Here is a 7,178-nt window from a genome sequence, read left to right on the forward strand (position 1 = left end):
TTCATCAACACAACATCTATGTACAGGATTCCACTAATAAGTATAGAAACCAGTGTGTTTTCAGATAAAGCAATGCTTACAAAATCTGTTACTCATGAAATTTGAACGAGAGATTTCAACTCTTCTATTCGATCAATTCGGAGAAAAAAAAAGAATTAAATGATAATTTTTATCCACGTCTTACCGGAGATGTACACAATATATCTCCTATTAGATATCATTAGGAAGGTCCGATTTAGTGGTAACCGCTAGATGTCATTAGAAACCTGAAACAAAGGTACTCCCGAAGTATGTAAATCAAGATGGCGGACCCTAACCTGGTACACATACTACGTTCCGGTATCCGCCATCTAGGTTAACATACTTCGTGAGTACCAAAGAAAGCGAGCGGTCTCTCGGAACGCCAAAAATAAGAAGAAGCATATTAGGCTTATAAGTTGCTACTTGTACGAATTCTTTCTAATATTATGTGACTAAATACAATACTGGTTAATTGTGTATTTATGTTTGTTCGCAAACCGTGCTCAGACAAATATTGTGCCACAGTCAATCAACCAAATCAAAATATTATCTTTATCTTACAATTCTTTAGCAATCTTTTTGTGAGGTTTAGGATTATAGAATCGCTTGACCTACGGCACGGCAATCGGAACCATCCGACTCGAGAAATATTAACTAGTTATTACAAGAATTCGGTCCGTCTTTTCTCATTGAGTTTCAAACTGTAGAGTTGCCAATGGAAATATTTTGTCTTTTATTATTATGCCATAAGCACGAACGTTATTGCAGTAAAGCAGGGGTGTGCAAAGTGCGGCCCGCGGGCCAAATGCGGCCCGCGAGGGAAAATTGCGCGGCCCGCGGGGAAGTGCCAATTTTGAATGGTGTACGGCCAGCTAAACTAGTTTTTAATTTATTCTGGTTTCCTTTGCGTTGCAAAGCTTATATTCGAGTCTAATTTATTATCTATGCCTATGAAGTCACAACGTCCGAAAAGCGAAGCGAACAACGCGATTTACAAAGCTGTCACTTGTCGAGCAGTGAACAATTTAAAAGAAAATGCGGAGCAGACGCTAATGAATTTGTAAGAACGGGCAATTGAAGATTAGGCGACTGTAAAGAGGAAAAAGATGCGCTCGACCGTGACCGCTAAAATTCTGATGGTTTGTCGTTGGTTATTAAATTTTTTGGTACTCCCGAAGTATGTGAACCAAGATGGCGTACACAGGGACGTAGTAAGTTTACAATTAATTAAACAATCATAACAGTAAAAAATAATACCTTCTTAAAAACAAGAGAGCAATGCCCAAAATATGGACACGAAAGCCAAAACGAAGTATTATGGGTATGCAATCTGCCACAACTCACTACCTGTAACGCAGTCTTGACAACCCTGAATGGCCATACAATATCAACTTACGCGAAAGCGAAACCGCCACAATTTTTAAAATACGATAAAAAAATACGATCCTTAAACCAGTGAAAATCCTAAAGCAATTAATTGGTCCAGTAGGTAAAGAGACAGCAATTTTTTCACAAAAACATAATAATAAGAAAACGATCTGGCAATTTAGTTCAGGGGTTCTCAACCTGTCCCTGTTAAGTATCCTCGAGTGATGAAACCATCAACTCGAACCCCCAGTAATCAGAACAAAGTTGTAATATATCAATAAAAAAATCTTTGTGTTGCCCTTGTTCTCCGCCTAACTAATGAATACTTAAATTCTCTGTCTTAAGTTTCAATTAGCAATATCATTTTCTGCAATGCTTGCAGCACATTGGCTGAGAAAATCTAAGATGAGTTTTAATCGGCACGCGTTTTCTGGTAGCAAAGGATATTAAAAATAACAACACATGAAAACTCAACTACCATCCAAGTACCCCTGAAAATCTTCCCGTGAACCCCTGCGGGTTCGCGAACCCCTGGTCAAGAACCACTGATTTTGTTAATTGGTTTCGCATGTTAGTGTGTTCTTGAGACGATGTGAAAAGTTATACGGTTCTTTAGCAACACGAAAAGGAAAAGGGTTTCTAATTACGGATCATCAAAATATTCCAAGCCACCCGTTGAGGTTCATAGGTACTCCCGTAATGTGTGTACCAAGTTAGGGTTACACCATAATTTTATTCCGATTTTCTTTATTTTAGTTCTGTTACGAGTTCGTGACTGTCTATGTTAGTCAAGTGAATATATCCCCTGCACATAGGTTTCAGTCCCTTTACACAACTTGATGTAAAGTAAGCGAATACAATTAGTTACCTCCATATTGGTACACACACTTCTGGGGCGCCTGCATGAGATCAATTCTCACTTGAGGTTCCCTGAAGCTTATTGGTAGAACTATTTCCTGCTGAATCTCCCAAAGATCATAAACTAGTGAGAAAATCTGGCCCCAAGAAATTCTAACTATTTTAAATTCTAAGAAATGAATATCGAACGCATAGAATTATTTGAATCCATACCAAGTACCCACCACCAAAAACACACTAGATTGCTTTAAAATTAAACTGAGGAAACCGCATATATCACAGCAATTAACGAGGCACAATACATTTTGTTAAGATTTGATTGTATGGAGATAGACCAGTGGTTTACTACCGGAGTACCGCGGCACCCTTGAGTTTGTTCACCCAGTACAGTCTAAGGGTTTCGCAAGTTTACATTGGAATCTGGGATTCTATATCATTATATGCATGTATTTTGTTCATTATAATCAATAATAGTTTGTCACTATCACTAAACTTTAGAGAACATTTTGTTTTGCCAGTAATAGGATTGCTTTTATATATATTTATCGTCTATACAATTTAGACCAGGGGCGTGCAACATATTTGTCGTGGGGTCAAATTCAGACATCTAGATTGGCATACACATTATTTAACGGGAAAGGCAAAAAAACATTATGTATATATTTTACTCATGTGAGTGCTTTTTTTAAACTCAAACTGTCGGATAAAGCTTGATGGGAAAAAATCGAGAACATTATTGACAAGGGCCACGATAAATGGCTTGGCTGGTTGTGTTGTGGCCTGCGGGACGCTTGTTGCATATCCCTCATTTAAACAATTTGAATATCATACATAGTTTTAAAAAATGAAATTTCCGGTCCACTGAAAGATTGAAAACCACTGATATAGTAAATTGGTATATATAATCCCATCTACCCAAACAAATTAAGATAATGAAAGCAGACTGATAAGGAAAAAAAAGAGAATTGATATAACTAATTATATTGTTGTTTTTAAATCCATTCCCTTTTTTACCAGACTTGTTGATCGGGAATTCTGGGTACCATTGGTTGAGGTCAGATTGGGTTCCGTCAGTGAGAGTGATGATTCCTGTCTAAACAGTTTTGTTACAAGATGTTACGTCACGTTTGAAAAAGCAGCTTTGTTATCTCGTCTACAATGCAATGGATAACAAAACGAGGCATTTATGACTTCGTAAAAATACTAATTTTAATTTGGTTCATTTCTATGCGTAGTAGAATTTATATATATGTGTTTTATCCATTTTAATTGTTGACATAAAATATCGGAATTTGTGATATGATTTTTTTTCGTATTTTTGCTCCCGTGAATGGAAAAATACTAGTAGTACAACAGTCTTACTGCCGGGTTAAATTCCATCCCTGTGCACACGTTGATAAAAAAATTTCCCTCTTTTGTAAGCACAATATATGGACTGATGTAATTTCCTAATGCTTCCATTTGTTCCCCGGAGTATATGTTTGCCATTTTAGCGACTTTTTCGTTGCAGAGAACCTTCGCGACACTATCGTCAGATTGCAAATCGTAGTCGAAGACGACAAAGAAGCGGTCAACTGAATTGTAACTACGATGAATTGCTGATATGGAATATGTGAAATATAATCTTTGTATGGGTATTGTATACTTATTTTTCTCCACCAAAACGGAAATCAGATAATTCAGTTGTATTCCGAACCCGATATTCCACTTGACAAAAAAAATATATATTCAAAATATAACGATTGGCTTCTAAATTCTCGATACAAAAATTCCTTTTTGGCATTGGAATCTATTTGGAAGATTTTATTTAAGAAGCATTCGTTGTTGTATATCACTGGACATAAACCTGCATGGTAATAAAATATGGGACTGAAATATAGAGAACTTACCAGCCAGGATGTTTTTATATTATTTATTCTTAGAGTTGCTGGTCAAATACTGGATGAGCCATGAACAAATTTTAATGACCATGATTCTACCTTGCGAGTCAATATAACTATCTAATTTATATTAATATCTAAGAATCTAATTTGATCGAGGTCGTATTGCTATCCAATTTTCATTACCATAATGCTACATAATTCACATATGAGGCTTAAAACGCTTGAGAAGTTGAGACTCAAGTAAAATCAGATTCCGGTCTCCATACGTTATTTTTGGAGCTTGGTATTGGCTCGGTGCTCTGAACCCCCTCATATTTAGAATTCGAATTTGCAAAAAATATACATGCTGTGCAGTTCGTACATTTTCGCTTTGATTTCGATCGAATATTTTATTAAGTCCTCAAATCCTTGCAGGATTTTTCCCACCTTGATCGACAACCCTTCTGTGACCGATAAAATTGAATCCATTTAGGCTTCAACATCGCCCGAACCATACACGGTTGTTAGATAGATAGTTTATTTCGAAAACTCCACAATCTGACAATGAAAACAAATAAAAAATGGAGAATTCTGGAGAGCGAGCAAAACTTTCAATTTTTTTTTAAAACAAGATGAGGGAGTACCCTTTTCTTTAGGAGAGGTCTACGTGAAACGTGTGTCACGGACCATAATGTCCGTGCGTGTATTGTGTTAATATATTTTTGTATTTTTCCGTATGCTATTTACCAGATCTTGATTTTAGGCAATTTTTACCGGGTCTGGAGTCCAACCACCTATCACACGTGCAAAGGAAAATATATCTCTCGTTTTCTTTTCGGGCCGTTGGGCTGGAGGTCGGCTGCGTTTCGTTATTTCGTCTGTTTTTGATTTTAAGTTTTATATTGTAGAGTTGCCGTACAATAAACAACTAAATCTGAAACACGTGGGTCTTCTGATCTAAAAACCACAGTGACAAAAACCCTATCTGTGACACGTTAACCAATATCGAAAAATTCACTTTACATACGAAGGCACTAAATTAACAGTAGAAAGCAATCATCATTTCGTGCTCAGTGCGTCTTCATATTCATCTGAAATGAGTCTCAGATGTTCCTTGGACACTGTGGCTGGTTGACAACTCTAGGGCGAGTGCAACTTTTCCAACATCTGGATTAAATATATAATATGGTGATCATAATTCCAAACCCTAAATGGAGGACACATCGTTCGGTAGAATCACCTATCATCCGCGCCTTTAATATACCTTATGTGTATATTAAAGAAGAACTGACGACAATGTAATAATACACTTTTATATACGTGATAAACAAGCGTGTACAACAAGAATGCATTTAACTTAAAGCAGTTGTTCTTAACTTTTGAGGGTCTGTCGAACACCTACCTACACGGTACGGTGCTCCTGAAGTATGCTCACCAAGATGTCGCATAACCTTAACCCTAACCTGAGTTCAGGTTGTGCGCATATTTCAGGAGGTCCCACGGTACACTATTGTGCATGCTCCCGTCAAATCCCATTCAACGATTGGAATTAGGAGCGCCATAAGAACTTTAAAAAGAGCAGAAAGAGAAGGGTATACTAAATGATCACTGTGGTGTGACCCTGCCAAAATTGACATAGCCTACCTATGACTTAGCGTTATTTTGATGTCTTCCAGAACGGTTGATAATTTAGCGGAGCTCCTCAATGAAATATTCGTTGCCACAAATGTTTCACTTAGTCGTCTTAGTGGAAGTAAACATTTTATATCAATTCATATACATATACGCTCAATTCCCACTAATCCCACATTCAACCTACTCGTAAAACTGAGCTACAATTTACTAGACAATTAAAGGATATATAAAGAATGAGTTGATGCGCATGCAAAAACTTGAAACGCCAAGGTTTGTCATAACAATCTAGGATATTTTGTGCTCGTAAGCAAAAAGCATCTAAAACTGCTAAAGCGTACAACATCTGCTGCATCTGTGACGATATGAGTTTTAATGAAGTGTAGGCCTACAACTAAATTCAAGACGTAACAGTCGTTGACATGTCCAGTTTGTCAGTAAAACTTATATCTGCGTGAAATTACATTCGGCTAAGCTATTTCAAGAGTTGTTTAAACGAGTAAGAATGTATATACTCGATGAACTATCGCAATTTTAATATTTTTTCTCAATTAGTAGCCTGGGTACTAGAGAGATTTCATCATATATAACTGCTTTATTTTAGAGGACCTCCAAAGAACCCGTGGAACGGTTCTGTGTTACCTCAGCGCAATTCATTGATTGTCATATGTGTAAAGATGATTACAAGATTCTACCTACGTTAAAATATTCTTAACACATCAAAATCTGTTGATTATATCGTAAGAGAATTTTGAATATTTAATTCCGCGAAAAAGGAGCGTCCTCGGAGGACGTAAAATTTTTAACGAAAAAGGAGGACAAACCTCCAAAAGGAGGACGTATGGTCATCCTAATGTATAAGGAATGATTTGCTGGCATTCTCATTTCATACCTTATACTTTAAGTCGGGGGTAGGCGACCTACAGCCCGCGGGCCGCATCCCGCCCGCGGAGTAACATAATCCGGCCCGCGATGCTTCACTGAATTATAGTAACAAAACAGCTGTTTTAACGATTACATTTTTCACGTTACACAATTCATTGTGAGACGCGTGCAGACTAATTTTCATTATAATCTAACAAGTATAAAATTCACAATTACTCGTTTATGAGCCTATAATTAGATTATAATTAGACAAATGGCAACAGAACGCAAAAAAGTTGATGCTAAGTACAAAGGGTTCAATGGCGCCGAAAATGCAATGAGGAAATAAATCTATATTCTATTCGAGAGATGTATCACCGCTTCATTTTTATTAGAAAAATTATCATCCGTTCGGTTTTCAATTTTCTAAAAATATGTGCGGCCCGCCAATGACTTGCAACCATTAATTTGGCCCGCAAGCGAAAAAAGGTTGCCGACCCCTGCTTAAGTGGTAATCGGACGAAAGGCCATAGCAGATCACATTGTCACTTCTCTGTCTATCAACATAAAACT

The sequence above is a fragment of the Styela clava genome, chromosome 3, assembly GCF_964204865.1.
Source record: "Styela clava chromosome 3, kaStyClav1.hap1.2, whole genome shotgun sequence".
Classification (NCBI taxonomy): Eukaryota; Metazoa; Chordata; class Ascidiacea; order Stolidobranchia; family Styelidae; genus Styela; species Styela clava.